The following is a 20,978-nucleotide window of genomic DNA, read 5'->3' as shown; positions in this document are numbered from 1 at the left end:
TAGGAGTATGGTTAATAGTGGCATGATGGTCATACATGTTGTCCCTTGTAACAGTTGGTCGCCAAAAGAGGGAAAGGAGGATGTTGAGTGGCATGTAATGGCAAGATCATAAACGCTAAACTGCAAAAGGGGAGGGGATTATAAATCTCAGAAACTGCCAGGCGAACATTGCTGAGCACTGCCTTGGGGTGGGTGATAAAACTTCAAGACTGGTGGATGAGATACCGAAATGAAAAGCTGGAGTAGTAAAGTTCATGGGTGCTAGACAGAAATGTGATAAAGTAGTAGCTATCCCATCTGGCAGTAACATTGTTGTGGAATATTGCAGGCTTACCAGGGAAGTTGGAGGACACCAGTTTCCTGGAGTATCTAAAGAAATGTGATGCTTTATTACTACAGGAAACTTGGAGCACTGAGAAAATTGTCTTGCTTGTTTTTACTTCATTTTAAATGAATGCAGTAAAAGAGGCTAAAAAGGGGTGCTCATTGGGATGGGTCAGTGCATTTGTTAGAATTAAAGCCAATCAGGTAGACTTGACTAAATAACTTCATGTGTGCTCAATTCCGCCTCGAGGTACTGCAGGGGCCCCCTCAAGGACTGTGACTCCGTTAGAAACAAGCACAGCATTAAATAAAAACTGAGCCTGCGGCACCGCAACACAACATCGTGTTTATCTAAAATTTCATCCAAATCTTGCTGATCTTGTATGATAGATTCCATACTATTGAACTCTTAAATGCAACTGTTGAGCATATAGATTAAATATCCCCAGCAGAGTTCTTACTCACACCAGCCACTTGTTGAGTTATCTTGGACAGTGAATGAAATGAAGAAGAAAATATATAAATTTCACCAGGTGCTAAGAGACCTACCTAAATGAAAAGGTCAGTAAAAATCACTTGTTGTCTTTTAAAATGCATGTATAGAATTAAGTTAGAGTATAATGAAGTTACATTCATAATACACTGAATAAATATGCCATCATTATAGGTTCCACCAGATGAAGCTAGGTTGAAACCATATTGTGCAAACATCCAGGAAATTGTAAAGAAATAACAGTCACAAAAAATGGCACCATCACCCCAAGTGTCTGAACAGGATTCAGGTCGATAGTCGACTATATATAAAAAGCTTACCATTAAACAGCCTACTCGCATATAATAGAGTCCTTACTCATACTTGTTTCCTGTTGATTACATTACAGAATTTGACAATTTAACAAAGGGGTAGTCAAGCGATTTGAATATTGTGGTTAATTCATTGTATGTCCTGATGACGGCCCAGTACAACATTTAGAAAGATGATCGCTGGGATGTGCAATTCTTCACTAAAGGGCCGAAACACCTGGTGGCAACAGAATACTCTATGAGAAAAAACATCCTGTTGTGAACAAAACAAAGCGGAAAATTAATTCAATTCATCCAAAGCCACCAGGCAATGTTCTTAAAACACAAAACCTCAGTGAAATAAAATGATTCCATCTAGATGCATTAACGTATAGAAATGTATTAACATTGTTTTAGAAAAAACATCCTGTTGGGAACAAAACAAAGAAAGAAAAACAATTGATCCAAAGCTGCTGGGCAATGTTCTGAACACGCAAAACCACAGTGAAATAAAATGATTCCAACTAAAAACATTAACGAATAAATAAGTATGAACTCTCTTTGAGAGAAATCGGACGTGGTAGTGTTCTCTTACCCATGTAGACCAACTATGAACAATTATCTGAAATATGTTGCTTGAATACATATGACTTTCTATTACTAACCCCACACTGCACTTGCATACTTTAAGGAACCAGGAGCACTGGAATTCCATTAATCTGCTCGCTAAACAAAATGTTATGTTAAAAGTTATCTGTATGTGAAATTGTATGTTTTTTTGTTTGTTTTTGAATTCTGTTCATTTAGTTATTGTGAATCGAATGAGCTTCTCTTTTGAAAATAAAATGACTTAATTTTTAATGAAACAGGATAAGTGTCAGGGTAGTCGATCCAAGTTGCCCACATGGTGTAGACGATGAATTCTACCCTGCAATGTAACCCTGTGTCTGGATAAAACAAACCAGCACCAGGTATCAATTACTTGGAAGAATGGACCCAGACGCGATGCCGAAGAACCTCTTCTTGAAAGGAGACGATCTTCCAGGTAACCCCTTGTTTTACAATCAATCAACACCAAGAAATACTGTAGGGATTCTTTCACAACAAACAAACAAGAGGTCTTAGTACTTACAGAAAACCCAGAAGGAATGCACAGACATGAATTTAGGAGTAATGATCTTCCAAAAAGATGCAAGTGCTCCCTGCAAGACCACCAGGTGCAGAGGTGACTAGGACTTTTCCCGCCGGCACGCGGACGCCTGGGGGCAGGAAGTCCAGTAGGGAACACCACACGGCACGAGGACGCTCCCCCCTTCACCCTTCATGAATACTCCTGCAGTCCCTAGTTCGTTTTAGGGCGAGGGGAGAAGAGCACCAGTGGTCTTTTTGGGACACTTGCAAGAGCGTGGATCCAGGAAGACAATCCAAAGAAGTCTGAGTCAGCAACACGGGGTCTTTCCGAGGACAGAGCGTGAAACAAAAGGCAGTCCAGGAGGAGTCCGGGTCGGCAACAGGGGATCCTTCCAATGATAGAACGTGAGACCAAGGTAAAGCAAAAGACAGTTCCGGGAGGTCAGCCAGGGGAAGGACTGAGGCAGAACAAGAGAGGAACAGGTAGGTAAGGAACGGGGAGAGAGAGCTCAAGGGAGGACGTGGAGTCAAAAACACCAAACACAGAAGGGCTAGGAACTTGGCAAGGAACACCAGGAAAAGCGAGATAACAACAGGTTACAATATCCAGGATACATAGCGTACTTCAGCAAATTCAGAAGCAACGAACAACTCAGACGGCATAGTTTTATCAAGCCGAAGTCACATGACCTAGCGTGCGTCTGACGTACGGATTCGGCGTGGTTGCCCCAATCGCCATGGCAACCGCCAACGCGACCAAGCCGAAGGGTAAGCCTTCCGATATTCGGTGCGAAAGGACGTTGACCTTTGTTTTGCGGTACGTAACAGTGCAGTATGGTGCAACGGGCGCATTCTAGCATGTCTCTGTTTTTTATGTGATGGGGACGGCATTTGTCCTTTGTAAATCCGGCCAGACCCAACCTGATTCCTGACAGTACCCCACCTCAAAGAACGCCTCCCCTTACGGGAGGACCAAAAGTCTCTCAAACACCCTGGAGCGTGTATATGGTCCAATGGCTCCCAAGTACGGTCCTCAGGCCCATACCCCTTCCAGTCAACTAGAAACAGACGGGTCCCGCGATGGACCTTAGTGTCCAAGATCTTTTTGACCTCGTACTCGTCTGATCCAACCCCAGGTAAGGGACGGTCAGGGACGAGCAACCGAGAATCCCCCTGAACCGGTTTCAAAAGCGAAACATGGAAAACAGAATGGATCTTCCAAGAAGGTGGGAGCTGTAAACGAACCGTCACCAGATTAATCACCTCCAAGATCGTGAACGGACCAGAGAATCATGGCAAGAGAGAGCCATGACTTGGCATGCGCAGATTCTTCGTGGACAACCAGACCTGCATACCCTTAGCGTAAGATGGAGATGGTGAACGGTGGGCATCTGCATGTCGTTTGGTACGATCCTGAGCATCCAACAAATGACGTCTAACCCGGGAATGCAAGGCTGTGAGTGATTGCACACAGGAATCAGCAGCTGGGTTACTTGAGCCACCTAACAGGGGTAATGGCAATGTGTGAGGATGATGCCCATAAGTAGCAAAAAACGGAGTGGATCCCGTGGACGCATGCAATGAATTATTATAGGTAAACTCGGCCATGGGTAATAAGGACAACCAAGAACCCTGGTGATGGAGCAAAAGACAACAGAGATATTGCTCTAGGGTGGCATTGAGTCTCTCCGTCTGTCCATCCGTCTGGGGATGATAAGCGCTGGAATACCGGCCTTCTATGCCCAAGGACAATGTAATGGCCCTCCAAAAACGAGAGGTGAACTGGGACCCCCGGTCTGTGATAATAACACTGGGGAGACCAAATCGCAGAAAAACATGTGAGATGAATAACTCGGCCAAGACCGGAGCAGAAGGCAACCCTGAACAGGGGATGGACAAAGCATACTTGGTCAAGTAGTCCACTACCACCCGGATGGTGTTGAAACGTGAGATAGGCGGTAATTCCACTATGAAATCCATAGAGATCATATACCAGGGCAACCGAGGTACAGGCAATGGGTGTAGTAGACCCACAGGTTTGGCATGTAGAGTTTTACCCTGTGCACAGACGGCACAGGTATCGGTGTACTGACTGATGTCTGTTCTCATAGTAGGCCACCAACACCACCTGTTTAACAACTCCATGGTCTTCCTTATCCCAGGATGTGCCGAAAACCTGGAATCGTGGCACCATTTCAAGGCCAAGGTCCGTGTCTCCTGGTTGGGAAGGAACACCTTCTCGTGAAGATAGGGTAGTGAATGTGATCTTCTGATACCCTCCTCTTCAATGATCTTGGAATTGTTTGCAACCCATGTAACTAGAAGGGATTTCATCGATGGATCAACCGTGCACCCACATATCAGCTGGCTAGGGAGCAATAAAGGAGTGGGTACCGGTTTAAGTCTGGGAGTCCCCGGGATACGGGACAAAGCATCAGCCTTAGAGTTGCAAGAACCAGGGCGATATATTATCGTGAAGTTAAAGGCTGAAAAGAACTCGTGCCAACGGGCCAACCTAGCAGTGGTACATTTTATCGACTGGAAGGCTGCCAAGTTACGGTGGTCGGTATACACTTGAACCGGAATTGTAGTACCAAGCAAATGATGTCTCCAGACCATGAATGCGTCCTGACAGCCAAGAGCTCCCTATCCATAATGGTATAGTTTTGCTCATGAATGGAGAGTTTCCTGGAATGAAAGGCTACTGGATGCAAAGCTGGAGATTCCTGGCAGGACTGTGATAAGAAGGCTCCCAGTGCTATATCTGAAGCATCTGCTTCTACCACAAACTGTAGGAGAGGATCAGGGTGTCGAAGCACCGGGGCCGTAGTGAAGGCTCGTTTGAGACTCTCAAAAGCATCATTAGCCTTCTGGTCCCAGGAGAAAGGTCTCTTACTGCTAGTGAAGGCTGTCAAAGGTGACACAATTTCCGAAAAGGAGCGCACAAAGCGCCTATAAAAATTGGCAAAGCCCAAAAATGACTGCAGCGTTTTGAGGTCTTTAGGAACTGGCCAAGCCAGAACCGCTCGGACCTTGTTTGAGCTCATCTGTATGCCCTGATCCGTTATATCATAGCCCAAAAATTCCACGGACTTCACGTACGAAAGATACAATTCTCCAGTTTAGCGTACAAGGCGTGTTCTTTTAGTCTTTGCAGAACCTGGCGAACATGTTGTACATGGTGCTCATAGGAATCAGAATAAATCAGAATGTCATCCAGGTAAATAACAAGAAAACGGTCTGTCATATCCCTGAATATGTCATTAACAAAGTGTTGGAATGTGGCTGGGGCGTTACATAGCCCAAAGGGCATAACACAATACTCAAAAAGGCCGTATCTGGTTTTGAAGGCTGTTTTCCACTCGTCCCCCTCTCGGATTCGTACAAGGTTGTACGCCCCACGTAAATCGAGTTTTGTAAAGATCTTAGAGGAACCTAGCAGATCAAGGAGAACCGATATTAAGGGTATTGGGTACTGATTTCTGATGGTAATGGCATTTAAGGCACGGTGGTCTATACAAGGCCTGAGGTCTCCTTCTTTTTTGGGAACAAAAAACATTGGAGAGGCTGCAGGTGAACGCGAAGGACGGATAAACCCAGTTCTGAGTGACTTGTCTATATTCTCCTTTAGGATCACGTCCTCCTTCTGCGTCAGGGATAATATACGGCCAGAAGGTATTTTGGCACCAGGGATCAAGTCAATGGGACAATCATAGGGTCTGTGAGACGGAAGGTTCTCTGCCCCCTTGGCATCAAAAACATCACTAAGGGAAGAGTACTCCTGAGGTAACGGGTTGTTGACAACAGCTCCAATAGAAGAGACCCCACGCAACAGGGGCTTGCCAGGATTCGCGGGCTCCCGGTTCGAAGAAAAACACGAGTGTTCACAATAAGAGGATACAAACTCGATCTCCCCGGTACCCCAGTCCACCACCGGATTATGGCGTCTCAACCAAGGCAAGCCCAAGATTAAGCGGTATTACGGGGCTGCAATAAGGTCAAAGGTAATGGTTTCTTCATGGCCATGATTGGTGGTCATGGTTAGGTCGACTGTTTGCTCGGTAACCAAGCCGGAGAGCAGTAAGGAACCGTCCACAGTGTTAACCATTTCTGGTTGAGGTTTTGTGATCACTGGAATACATAGCTTTCTGGAAAAAGGTTCATCAATGTAGTTACCAGTAGCTCCGGAGTCCAAGACAGCATCAATGAACCATTCGTGATCCGGAAACTGGGAACACCAGATAGGAATGATAAACGGCCTTACAGTCAGGGAGTCTAGAAGGACTGAGCTCGGCAGAACGACCCCATCTACTGCCGAGCTCTGGCATTTCCCTGACGCTTAGGCTTCTTGTTACAAGCCTTCAGCAGATGTTCCGACGACCCACAGTAAAAATACAGGTTGTTTTTCTTTCGGAGTTCCCTTTCCTCGGTGGTCAAGGGACCCCGAACGGCTCCTATTTGCATGGGTTCTGATCCCCCTGCGACAGAAGCAGGTGGCAACGTGGCCAGAGGTGTAGAAAGCCTCTTTTCGCACTTTCATTCCGCTTTTCGTGAATCTATCTGGAGTACCATATCCAGGAGCTCGGGAAAGGTCGTAGGAACAATCGGAACTGTGGATAGGGTGTCTTTCAGAGAATCGGATAGCCCATGGTAAAACATGGAAGCCTTTTTATCTTCGGGCCATCCCGTCTCAGCCACGAGCTGGTTAAATCGGGCTTAGTATGCCAGCAATGAAGAGTCCCCTTGATGTAGACTCAAGAGTTCAAGATCCGTAGCCTGGGTCTTGTATTGGGTATCGAAAACACGACTCATGGCAGCAGTCAGTGCATCGCAATCAAACAATAAAGCACTACCCTGCTCAAGCAATGGGTTAGCCCATGAAGCGGCTGTGTCGCCAAGGTGGGATAGCAAGAACGCTGCGTTGGTCTTAGAATCAGGAAACGAAGAAGGTCTACATAGAAAATGCAGGCGACAATGATTCAAGAAGGTACGGTAGGTACGTGGATCCCCACAGAACCATTCCGGCTGGGCTAATGGAAAATGGGCTGTCATAAACACAGGACCTGATTCCTGTCCTTGCCGAGCCAGGCCTGAACCTGAGGCGGCCATGGGATCTGTGCTACCGGGGGGTTAGCAGGAATCATGCCTGCTTGTATCTCATTGATGCGTTGTTGTGTGGCGGTATGAGCGGCTGTCATATCTGCACGCAACTCAGTGACCATGTTCATGATCTGGGTCAAGGCTTCGTTTGGGTCCATGGCGGCTTCTGAATATGTCAGGGTAGCCGATCCAAGTTGCCCACGTGGTGTAGACAATGAATTCTACCCTGCAATGTAACCCTGTGTCTGGATTAAACAAACCAGCAACAGGGATCAATTACTTGGAAGAATGGACCCAGACGCAATGCCGAAGAACCTCTTCTTGAAAGGAGACGATCTTCCAGGTAACCCCTTGTTTTACAATCAATCAACACCAAGAAATACTGCAGGATTCTGTCACAACAAACAAACAAGAGGTCTTAGTCTTACAGAAAACCCAGAAGGAATGCACAGACATGAATTTAGGAGTAAGGACAGACACTCTTACCATAGGAGTAATGATCTTCCAAAAAGATGCAAGTGCTCCCTGCAAGACCACCAGGTGCAGAGGTGACTAGGACTGTTCCCACCGGCACGCGGACACCTGGGGGCAGGAAGTCCAGTAGGGAACACCCGATGGCACGAGGACGCTCCCCCATTCACCCTACATGAATACTTCTGCAGTCTCTAGTTAGTTTTAGGGCGAGGGGAGGAGAAGAGCACCAGTGGTCTTTTCGGGACACTTGCAAGAGCGTGGATCCAGGAAGGCAATCCAAAGAAGTCCGAGTCGGCAACACGGGGTCTTTCAGAGGACAGAGCGTGAAGCAAAAGGCAGTCCAGGAGGAGTCTGGGTCGGCAACAGGGGATCTTTCCGATGACACAACGTGAAGCAAAGGCAGTCCAAATGGAGTCCGGGTCGGCAAAAGGGGATCCTTCCAATGATAGAACGTGAGACCAAGGTAAAGCAAAAGACAGTTCCGGGAGGTCAGCCAGGGGAAGGGTTAAGGCAGAACAAGAGAGGAACAGGTAGGTAAGGAACGGGGAGAGAGCGCTCAAGGGAGGACGTGGAGTCAAAAACACCAAACACAGAAGGGCTAGGAACTTGGCAAGGAACACCAGGAAAAGCGAGATAACAACAGGTTACAATATCCAGGATACATAGCATACTTCAGCAAATTCAGAAGCAACGAACAACTCAGACGGCATAGTTTTATCAAGCCGAAGTCACATGACCTAGCGTGCGTGTGACGTACGGATTCAGCGTGCTTGCCCCAATGGCCATGGCAACCGCCAACGCGACCAAGCCGAAGGGTAAGCCTTCCGATATTCGGTGCGACAGGACGTTGACCTTTGTTTTGCGGTACGTAACAGTGGGGTATGGTGCAACGGGCGCATTCTAGCATGTCTCTGTTGTTTATGTGATGGGGACGGCATTTGTCCTTTGTAATTCCGGCCAGACCCAACCTGATTCCTGACAATAAGTGAGGCTCAGTTCAGCATTTATTCTACATCTGCACACAATCTATACTTAGCATTAGGTCTTGACATAGGAGGGAGGGGTAGCACTATCCTCACTTCCTTGTCTCTGTTCACATTTCTCCACCTTCTGAGTAGAGTATAAGCCCCCCGGGCAACACAAAGTTAAGGGATGACCCTTTTTGTTTTCAGATGTCGAAGGCGATTACATGTATGGGCCCTATTATTAGTATATTATTCAAGACCATTTAATGGGTGTATGGAGTCTGGTAATCCCTCTAGGATGACTTTTGATGATGATAGACTGATCAGCTAAATAGATTACGTCCTTTACTCAATTGATTGTTGGGATATGTTTTGTGTATCTACTATACATTTGGAATATAACAAAGCGTGGGAAAAAAAATCATTCTATTTTGACAAAGAATAGTAAAACAATAAAAGGATTTTCTGGTATGCAGTGAGTTTTACATGACAAACCTTTAACAAAGCATAAACACTTAATAATATTTTGCTTGGAGAATAATACCAGTGCCTGCTTAATTACCAAGGCATGTGAAGAAATGATGTGTCCCTGTAGGGAACTATTGTCAAAACCAGGAGCCAGTAGACTCAAGATTGTAAAGTCATGGGTGATGACAACTGTAGAATAGAAAGAAGACAACTATTAAGTATAAATAAAGAAACACTGAGGGTTCAGGAAAAGATTTGCTTGGCAAGATCTTGTTATAAGGAAGCTTTACATAATCGAAGACTGGCCCTGAAGTACGAACTTTGGATTAGTCTCTCAGAGGCAGTAGATCGGAATGATGCAGCCCCATGCCAGAAAATAATAGCAGAATATAGTGGGTACCAAGAAGGTGAGAACATCCTAAAGTATATATTTAAGGATACTAATAGGTGGAATTTTTACTCAATACCTCTGGATTTAGTAGATAACTAGCAGATATACCCGCCGCTGGCCGGGCTAAAAAGTAACGAAAAAGTTCTTATAGTTTCCACCGGTTAACAGAGATATAAGGATTGGCTAAATAGTTATGTATACATTTTCAATACACAGTCATACATGTACATACCTAGGAATGATTAACGTTGTCTCTGAACACCATAGCATTCACAATTGTACATATCTTTCAGGCAGAGGCATCAACAAAAAGATGACCTCAGCTTGCCTGGCCGTTTTAACCTGCAGTCTTCTTGGATGTTGATCTGGTGTCTCTTGCTGTCATTTTGAAGCATGCCTAGCTGCAATAAGCTGTTGGCTGCTCTGCCTTTTTTGTAGGGTCTCCGGCTGTGTTTGTATTGTCTGTCTGGCTGCATTAGCCTGTTATTTGTTTTGCCTTTGTTCTGGTGTCTCCTGGTGTCTTTTTGCTCTCTGACTAGCTGCATCGGCCTGTCGTCAATCTTGTCTATGTTCTGGTGTCTCCAATAGTAGATTGTCGCTTGGGTGGCATGATGATTGAATTACATTTATTATGTCACTGGGATTAAGACTAATTGCCCGGATTTCCTTGTCTTCATTTTCCCGGATTCCTTGTAGTAATGTTAGGTGTGTTTTTAGCTTGTAAATGGTCACATGTTAAGCACATTATTAGCTTTTAAATAGTCGTTTGTTAGGCAAAATAGCATTGGACATTTGTTAAGCAAAATGAACATTAGTTCTGAGTATATCCAGCAGGGGTGCCACTTTGGCTACTTTAAATTAAGGAAATAAGCATTAGTTGTAATTGTATCCACTGGAGGGGCCACTTTAGCAGTGTTAAACAGCATCATCAGAGGTTGCCCCTGGTAGAGCACTTTGGAGCCCTCTAGATAGTACCCTCTTAATTTCTATAGCCAACAGACATATTTTCAAAAGTACATGTGCTGACCGAGAGAGAAAGGCCCTCATTCCAACTCAGGCGTTAAGGGTTAACGCCGTCGTTAACCCTTAACGCCTGATTCCAATTTTAACGGCTGCTTTTAGCAGCCGTTAAAATACATGGTGCTAAACCGCCTTGGTGCTAATTACAGCACCGTAATTTACGGTGCCGTAATTAGCACCTTCCCCACTCCCATTATGCCCTATGGGGCAAAAATGGGAATGGGGAAGGGTAAATGGGTAATGGGGATTTACCGCCCCACTCACCTTGGAATGGGGCGGTAAATCCGCCATCCACCATGGTGTAAACGTAGTTTACACCATGGTGGTAAAGTTGGTGTACTTACCGCCTGGGTCGTGATGACCCCCAAAGTCTATTTAAGGAGTAAAGCATGGTAAAGGGGTTTGATATGTCACCCTTTAGCTGAAAGGAAGTGAAATGCGCCCTAACCTCACAAAATTGTCTGAAAGCCGTGAGATTTGGTGGGGTAGCACATTTATGAGTGAAATCATAATTTTTGGTTACCACTATTAACCCTAATTGTCAAGTGATTTTGCAGACATAGTACATTTCCAGACCATTGGAAAAAAAGGGTGATTAAAGGAGTAGCTTGGTCAGACATTTTATTGGCCCAATTGATCGGGCATGTATTTTAGATCATACATCCAAATGCAATTTACCTGAGTTTTTCTCACGTTAACCCTTGAGAAAATGACGGGTCGGGTTTGGCCATCTTGTGCTAATCTTATCCGTTGATCCACTGCCCTAAGTCCAAGTGACCTCGCGCCACCAATTCAGATTACCAGCCCCTAACTCTGACATCACTAGATGCTCACGATTAGCCCCATCGATTTTAATGAAGATACTGAGCAGCATAGCCAAACATACCCTGTCATCACCAACGTGATAATGTTATCTAATGTAGAACCATGAACGTAAACACACACAGCCTCAACAGAAGCACATTTTTGTTTCTTTTCACATAAAAATTAAATAAAAACAGTTTATTTTGAAGAAAACAGCAATAGCTGGGAGTGTAACAAGTAGCTTTAATGTTGACATAACGCTGAAAAGAGATAATTAAGTTCACAAAAACATGGCTACTTTGTCCAATCGTGGTAATAGCTAGCGAACATTGCATGGTTCTCATTCTTTCGTTATGTGTGAATACTGATATTATAATGCTGATTCTTTGCATTCTTCACAAAAATGTATTACGTTGCATCGCCAATTTCCTATCGGTGCACATAGCATTCCATTACAGAGAAGAAATTAGTGGTTTAAATTTCAAATGCAACATTTTCACATCCACATGTTTTCAGAACCTATAGGCTGCCATGTTACTCCTTATAACTGCAACTGCAAAAGGACAGATTGGTGTCTGGCGATCGTCCCAGATAATGGTTATCACAGATTCGCTGTTGATGATTATTGTCCAATTGCGTTTGAAGAAGCCATTGACCAGTAAACTGTACCCATGACAGGTGTATATTGGCATAATTTAGCCAAAAAAACGAGAACGCAAAAATATATTTCAGTACCTAATTTATAATTGTATGTACACAGTACATATTTATGTTAACTATCCATTTAAGTTACAATTAATATGTACAATGTCTATTATTTGCATCAAATTGAACATTCATCCGTCACAACATTAATCATGTAGCATACAGCACACTTGCCATCCTCACTTGCATGAATATTATTTATAACTTTGCTTACATTGTGTCTTGTGTTTCCATTCTCCCTATGTCACTGATGATCAACCGTTTCGAAAGACAGATCTCAGTAATAGAAACTTAACAGTCCTACGTAAGCTTTCAATATAGTGAATCTTATCACTTCTTTGTGGATATTCGACACATTTTGGCCTTCAAATTGTTGGTGCAGTGGATACTTCAGTGGGGCAATTCCCCCAAAAAATCCAAATCAATAGTGTGGGACAGTTTTTTGGACCAAAGTAGGCCACCTCTTTCCTGAAATAAACAGAATTCGAATACAAAAGTGGTGGGTTAATAGATGGATACGGCACGGACGGACCGGGAAGGGGTAGAGGCGATTTCACACCTGGTTGGGTGGACTGTTGCAGCAAGGGCAACATGTGCAATGAGTAACAATAAAAAGAAAAAAAGTTTACATTGCTAAAATTCCAGCATGCCTCAAATGAGTGCAGTTTTGAAAGGCTTACTGGCTTCTGTGAATATCTATTGCAGCATTCATATTGATTTCTTCATTGATGCCTATCCGCCTGGTTTTCCTCAACATGTGGGACTGGAAAGTAAGGTGTAAATGTGCAAAGGCCCCAGGTGCATGCTCATAGTGCACATTCACAAGACATATTCCTCCACATGTTATTTCAATGTTGGCTAACACAGTGGCATAAAAACCTTTGGTCTATTGCTATATGCAGCCATTTATCATGATTCCTACTTTCCAGCAAGGTTAGACATCAATTATTGTATTTATTTACTGGTAATTTGTAAAATGCCTGTACAAGAAATGGTGTTCCAAAGTGCCACAATACAAAAATGGGGGGGGGGCAGGGAAGAAAAAAACAATAACGGTCCTACTAGCCATTAAGTCATTCGGATCATGCAAGAGGAGTAACAAGAAGTGTAGGGGGGTGAATGGGGACAGGGGAGGTGCAGGTCGGGCAAAAATGAAAATGCTAGGGTGGGAGGAAGGTGCGGGGCAAGAGGAGGGATGCAAGTGCAGGGGAGAGGAGGAGGAGGGAAGAAGAGGGCCAATGGGGCTAGGCAAGTGCTAAGGTGAGGCCAGGTGGGCAAGTGCGAGTGGAATCAGGGAGTGAGGACCACATACAAAGCGGAACGATGGGGGTGGACCAGGCTTGGAAGAGATGCACACCCTGCCAGGCTTGTCAGGAGAAAGTGGTACAGAAGGGCAAGTGAGGGCCTTGTGCCTTGTGGAGCTCAGAAGGGACGAGGCAGCCAGTCAATGCGACAGGGGGGGGCATTAGCAGGCAGGGGAATGAAGAAGAGAAAAGTTGGGTCTTGAGAATCTTCCGGCATTTAAGGCGATCAGGCAGAAGTCTAAGAGGGCCAGGGAGGCCACTACAGAGGGATGCTTCTGCCAAGTAAAGAGATCTACCCCACAATCTCTGCTTGGAATATCATCTCATCTGCAGAGAATTGCAGCTGGATTACCAAAGGTTTCTAAGAGGGAGGTATTTAGGGAAAGTGTTGGATGTTGTAGGGTTTCTGGCCCCAGAAGGCCCTGTGGATGATGCAGAGGGTCTTGAACTTGATCCTCACAGCCACCGGGAGCCAGAGGGGAAATGTTTGGGCTTGGGACTGCGGTCTCTATGCTTGAAACCAAGAATAAACCTTGCAGTCCTATTCTGGATTATTTGAAGGTGGCGATGGGAGGATTTAGGGAGATTGAGGAAGAGGCTTTTGCAGTAGCCCACCCTGGAGAGGGCCAGAGCTCTGGAGACATTGAGTTTCTGTATGCCGCTGCTCCAATTTTCATCTTAAATTTTTCAACTATTATGAGTTCATTACAAACAGGGCTCGAAATTAGGATTGGGTTGGACCAGCCGGAATTACAAGCAGCGTCTGGGTATCCAGCGTAACTCGTACCAGGAGCTACCTCTAGGGAACAAGGAGCTAGTCAATAGTGTTACATTAGTTTGCCTGGGGATCCAAAAGTAGCTCCTGGTAACTGTTGATTTTAAGCTCACCAGTCTCTTCTATATTTGATTTGATTGATTCACATACTTGAAATAATCAGACTGACATTTATTGTTTTAATATAAATCCATTGTATTGATGGTAATAAATACAAAAATCAAAGAAAAATAGAAATGTTAAGGCACCAACTCCCTCAAGGTCAGCCGCTTCTCCAAGCAACGAGTTGGGGGTAGATCTCTCTCCACGGCAGGGGCCTCCCTCTGGAACAGCCTTCCTGCCTCCCTGAAACTTGAGGAGAACCATCTCCGGTTCCGGAAGCACCTCAAAACCTTCCTCTTTGCTTCTGCTTTCACTCCCCCTCTCCCCTGCTAAATTCCTGATTGAAACTACACTGAATCGGCACCGGGCCACTCTCACTGATCTCGGTCCCTGGCCCAGCCATCTGCCCCTGGCACTGCCTCCCTGGCAACCACTGCACCGCGGGACTGTCTCTGTATCCCTAAGGCCCCCTCTGATCACTCCGAGCACTTGTTCTGCACTTACCTTGCACTTGCAACCAGCTGTCCTATTATTCCACTATCCCATGTACTGCACTTTCCCCTCTCCCTTGCCCCAAGCATTTTCCCTTCCCCCCTTCCGATGCACTTGCGTGAACTGAATGACATCTGGCCTAGTAAGATTGTTGTCTGTCTTCCCTTTGTCCCCCCTCCCTGCCTCGTCGCGCCTTGAAACACTTGTGTATAGGCGCGTTATAAATGCCATATCATATCATATCATAATCTTGTGACATTACTTCACAAACAGTAATTAATAAAAAAAAATACATCATTTAACAAATACATCTCAATTGACATACCATTCTATTTATTGTACAGTTAAAACAGTTTCCAAACACTGTACAAAAACTTGAAAATGGCTTTGGTCAACATTGTGAAGAGAGCCACACATTATTTGAAGTCAACCTTTCATTAAGTTCAGGTTTGGGAGGGCAAACCTCTTTTGCAATATTCCGTGGCATAGACGAGGCCCTGGAAACAACATCTGGATCAATTCCATGTGTTTGCATGTCCAGCACATTCAATGTCATATCTTTCACAAATTCAAAATCCCTCTGCTGGAAGATTGGCTTTGCGACCCACTGTTTGCTTCTTTTGGTAAACTCCTTGTTGTAATGAGGCATCCCCTGAAAATTCCTGCAGTTTTTGCTTGTTCCCTTCCAACGTTCTTGTTGTGTGCAAGTACACCCAGTCTTGTTCTGGCCTCCATACCATCTATGCCAAAATGCAAACTTTTAGACCTGTACTTGGGCACATAATATGGAACACCTCCAAATCTTCAGTGTGGCAGAACTCAGAGTACCCTCATGTCTCTTGAAAGTGTTTTCTCATACACAACCTTCTCAAGTGCTGTGTGAGGAGGGGAGCCTGGAACTAACCACCTTTTCTTACCCTCCTACTCCTTGCTCAATGGTTCATGTGCACATTCATGGAAATGTTTGTTTTCTTTCCAATAGAGTATGTTAGAACATGGGTATATAAATAAACACACTTTTTCAAGCAGAATATCTACAGATCCGTCACAGGTTTTTGAGCTCCACCAAAGATGGTTGTTGATAGACTGTGACCAATGTAAAATGTTTTTTGTAGCCTTTTTTCTCAGTAGCTGAACATTTTTTAGAAATTGATTTGCGACATGCCAGACATCCCATTGATGCTTTTTTCTGGGAAGTGCTTGCGCATGGCCTTTGCTATTGAAACGTGCCTGTTAGTGAATATCAGGTCTATTTGCATTCCTTTGGATTGCAGAAGTTGAATGGATTTAATGAAACCATATTTTTTCATGGCAACAGAAGATGCACATGCAGATACTAGGACGATGACTGAACTCACAAGTTATTTGGTTTCCATTTCTTGGAAGTGGTAAATTGTGGCCCGTTGACTGTGTTATAAAGTTATTTTGTTTCACTGATTCAATTTTTTTACTAAGCAGCTAAAACTTATAAACAAAAAACGTACACCATTCATATAGTGAAAGAGTCTATGTTATTCAGTGACTAAGTACATTATTCTCTGAAGGTTTACTTTATTTGTTGCATGTGTTTCTGTGATAAATACATCAAGGTTGTTGATCTAATGCTTTGTAATTTGCTGACAGTATTGCAAATTGTCAAAACAATAAGTTATCTTAAATGTAAAAAAGATATTGTTAATCAATAACTGTTGGCATAAATCAATACATGATCACTTCTCATACATCTTCCGTCAGACCGGTTGCAGTAGAAGAAAAGTACATTGATGAAGTTCCAGGTTCGCCTATCTAACAGTAATTGTAATAATATATATGTAACATTAAAAAACTAAAATGACATGTAAAAGATGGTTGATATCGACAAAAAAGTCTACAAGCCAGTTTGTATCAAAAGCTAATATTATACATAGAAATAATCATTATGTTTTAGGTTGAACTTGAAAGGTGAGTGAGGTTGCTGTTGACTCTGGACTACTGGTTAATGTGGCAACACTGTCCTTTAATCGATGTATTTATTCATACTATTGTTCAATAGAAAATGGACATTAGTATTATAATTTGGACCACATCAAAAACAATAAAGAAAAGTTTGTGTGCAGGTTGCTTGGCCTCAGCATTAGGATGTTGGCTCTGTCTGTGGTTTCCTCCATGGTAACTGTCTATAATTCCCATCAGTGCGGTCTATGTAAAGACAGACATGGTCATTTTATAGAAAATGACCTATTTTGAAAGGACGCGGTGTGAGTGTGTGTTTGGAAAGGCTCCCATTGCACCGAGCTATTAGAGTATTTCTAAAGTATGGATACACAGAGTAATCTAAAGTTTTAAATGTTCAAACCACAGTGCTTCATGTCACAAAGGAAATGTGTGTAGCAAAATATCAATGGAAATATTTCCCAAAAACTGAAAACTGTTCATTATGTTACCTGTTCATAGACTATTTCAGTATAAGTGGTCATTTATAAGACATGTAATACAGGCAAATTTAGAAAATGGTAAAATAAATTTAAAAACTCAGCATACTCCACTCACCTGGGTTACTGTGTGCTGAAATTCAGTTGGATCTGCATTGGAAAGTAATTTGCAGAGGAGCCTTGGGCGATGCTTTTTAGTGTACTGTGATTGTTCGTATTTATCTTCTGAGAAGTGCATGCTGGAGACATGGAATCAATTGCCCATCACATCATCCAAGACATCCTTGGCTCTGCTTTCAATTTCGGACACTGGAAATCTGCAGATCAAGAGCCATTTTCTTATTACATTTGAACACTTTGGAAATACATGCAGGACTGTACTGTGACCTTTAGCATGGCTGTTATTAGTGCAACCCAAAATGATACAAAAGGCATTGTTGGATTGTACCTATGATCTGTTAAACAAAAATAAATATAACTATTAAAAAAGTATCACAGTGAGTAAATTAGAAATCATATTCCTTTGATAATACAAAATAAATCAAAAATTGCATCTAAAGCAAAAATGCATTGAAAAGATGCACTGGAAACAATACTCTGTAATGTTATGTGCTATTTACAGAGATAAAAATGCACAGGATGGTTGATAATGGTGTAGACTTTTCTGAATAAGATAAAATGAGAACAGGTTGTTCAATGAGTATAAAGCAATAGAAAGTGGCCTAGCAGAGAACGTTGACAGTACAGAAAACAATAGTAAATGTTGACTAACGGTTACTTAGAAGAACAGATGAGCCGACTCAGCAAGCACGGTAAAAAGTGAAGGGCTTGCAATATATGTTTTCGATCTCACAGATGTTTTCTTGTAAACCCCTGCAGTGTTTATAAAGGATTGCAGAAGTGGGTGTGTATATGAATGTCTGATGTGTTTGTTCACACCCACCAAGCCTCTATGACAATGTTCGACCTCCTCAATCCCACCACTGCAGGACCCTTATGAGCGCACACCCACAGGGTGAACAGCCATTGATAGCGGAGGGGGGATGGATGTGGATGAGGGGAGTGCGATAGGCCAGTAAATTTGTTCAAGCACACCAATCTTGTACGTTGTCTTAGATGTTTGGACATGTTGTGAATTTACAAAAAATGTCTAACAACTGTTCAGATCAACTAATTAATTTTTTTTCTTATTTAGTTCAGTAAAGTGGGTGGCAATGACACTGCAAATTATACTGCTGCGTTCAAGGTACGGTCTGTATGAATCCACAGTATTGTCTGTCGTCACTGGTGAATTCATCACGAATGGCTCAAACCACACAGGCAAGTATTACTCATCAAACTTGAAATCCCAGTCTTCCATAAATCCACCATGTAAAGGCATGATATGCCACAAGTCTGTACCACGTGTGTAACAGATACAGAAATGGTTTACTTGAATGAACCAAATAATTGCATTGTTTTTGTTTGCACTACCTAGTAAAATGTAAGGCTTTGTTATGATTTAAAAAGTACCTTTTTCTTGCAAAGTACTGACAGTACTTGTATTTCAATTAGGGATCAACTAGAAATGTGAACGCACATTCCAGTAAAAACAGTTTGGGGGATATTTCCAAGTGAAATAAACTTAAATGTTCAGATGATAGATCTAAAGATGAACACTTTGGTTTAAGATCAGAATGAGTAATTCTATTTACAGAAAAATTCTTTCATCAGTGATCCATCTAAGTTATATTGATGTAGGGGGAACATCTGGAACACACAACATATATAGATTGAATGTATTCATTGCTTGGATTACGAGGGTGAACTGTAGCTCAAAGTTCGTGCATAAAGACCATCATCATTCGCAACACTGCTCTTGTAAGGCAGGGTGCCCTGAATTCATGCAGCGCGGGAACGCATAACAGTGGCGTGTCTTCTTCAGCAATGTAGGCCAAGCACCCAGAGTTTTCCCTGCAGCAGCAGCTCTCTGCTAGAGTAGGCATAAGCTCACAACAGTGGTAGGTACACCAGGTGGAAACGTGTTCCATGTGTCTGGGTTCAGGCTCCGGTGATTGATCCTCATGACTTTCATCTGGTTTCTCATCGTCTCAACTTTTTTCTCTTTCAAGGATTTCCTTTTCTGAATATTCAGGGGATGTACAGGTAGGGCTGAATTGTTGCCATAGTTTCTGATCCTACACATGCCCTGTAATTTTGCTGTACCCGTGTGGTTTCTCACCTCCCCTCGCCCTTGCCAGTGAAAAGACTCTGCACCCTGCAGGTTTGGGCAGAGACACGTTTTGGAATTAATTGGAAGTTGGGAGTGTGAGAACTCAAGGAAGGATAAGAAAGCCAGAGTGCTTCTGATGCCCATTTGTTTGGGGATTTTTTCCCTTTTCTCAGGTGCCAAGTGCCAGGGAATATGGCATATTGAGGCTCTACTCCCCTCTGGAATGTTTGTGATTTGGGTCCGGGGCGGTGTGCGAAGGTCCTCTCCCTTGGCTCCCCGTTTCTAACCTCCACTGGTGATTTTTGTTTTGGGCAGATTGTCTGCACTCGTGAAGCTGCGAAAGCCCCAGCAGCATGGCCCAAGGAGCGAGATGCCACAGATGGGGAAACGCCCTTGCAGTCCTTCAACTGAGAGTGCAACTAATAGAAGGGTGGGGCGAGCCAAGAAACCAAAACTAACTCAAGTGGACAGGAAACCCAAAATTAGTGGGTCTCTAACAGGGGCTGTGGCAACATCAGCAGCTCCAGTCGACGAGAGAGTGGTAATTGATTAGTTGCCCCCGCCCAGTGACCCTGGCATTGACTTAAGCACATCCTCTTCTTCCCCACTCTTGGACAACAACAAATCTCTTTCAAAATGGTGTCACTCATTGAAGCAGAAGCCATTGGAGAAATATCTTGTGGATCATGATAATTTCAATCTTTCCGCTACCCCTGACCTTGATAACTTGCTCACTCTGTTGGAAGAGACATATAGCAACCCTGAGGTGGAGTGTGTTAATGAAGATATGAAGTTAACAGACGCCAAGTCCTCATCACATTAATCTCTTGGTGACATCTAAGGCGCCAGGCCAATGAATGCTCTTATGGTAAAACTGGATGCTCTTTTCTTATTATGTAGTAACCTGGCGCTGGACCAACCCAAAACAAAAAACATCTTGGCAAGGGTGGCTAATGTCATATTGGGCTGTGACACAGCGCATACCATATAACAAGGGCAAGAGTCACAGGTTTGTGGCACCTTGCAGCCATCACCAGAGGGCCCTGTATCATTAATTCCCCCGGCCGTAGATCAGTTGAACCAGTCCCATCGACAGACTCACATCATGCCCCCATGTCACTTTTTCTGTGCAGCAGAGCCCCTTGGTGTTGGTGCTAACACCATCCTGCAGAGCCCAATGACCATAACGGCAGAATCCGAGGAGCTTGCTCTAGTCGCTCTTAGAAATAAGCTATCAATGATGAATAACCCTCCATGGGTCCACACGAACAAAAAGCAATGCTCAAGGCGTCTAGCTAAGAACAAGATCCCTCTTGCTGACAGTTCTGCTATGTCTGTCACAGTACCAAAGCAGTTTCATGCTGCTACTTCTGGGCATACATTGGTTACCAAAGACCAGCGCGATGGCACTACTAGCCATCCTCCAATCACAGAAGTTACAGCCAAGTCAGCATCAAGACGGATTGACAATGAGTTCAGAGCAATTACTGAGCGCCCCTCCAGGACAGTCCATCCTG

At 43.8% G+C, this 20,978-nt stretch overlaps 1 long non-coding RNA gene across 1 annotated transcript in view; it reads left to right on the top strand.

Moving 5' to 3' along the window:
- Window positions 1-18,568, top strand: part of LOC138454866 (uncharacterized) — a 388,570-nt gene extending 370,002 nt beyond the window's left edge. Inside the window, exon 3 of the long non-coding RNA XR_011261539.1 lies at window positions 18,445-18,568. This is a non-coding gene — a long non-coding RNA (uncharacterized lncRNA). The remainder of the gene's footprint in view (window positions 1-18,444) is intronic.
- The last annotated feature ends 2,410 nt before the right edge of the window (window positions 18,569-20,978 follow it).

This window comes from Ambystoma mexicanum, chromosome 1p (assembly GCF_040938575.1).
Source record: "Ambystoma mexicanum isolate Mex_15411 chromosome 1p, UKY_AmexF1_1, whole genome shotgun sequence".
Classification (NCBI taxonomy): Eukaryota; Metazoa; Chordata; class Amphibia; order Caudata; family Ambystomatidae; genus Ambystoma; species Ambystoma mexicanum.
The sequence above is the reverse complement of the archived record's forward strand: the minus strand, read 5'-3'. Positions and strand labels throughout refer to the sequence as shown.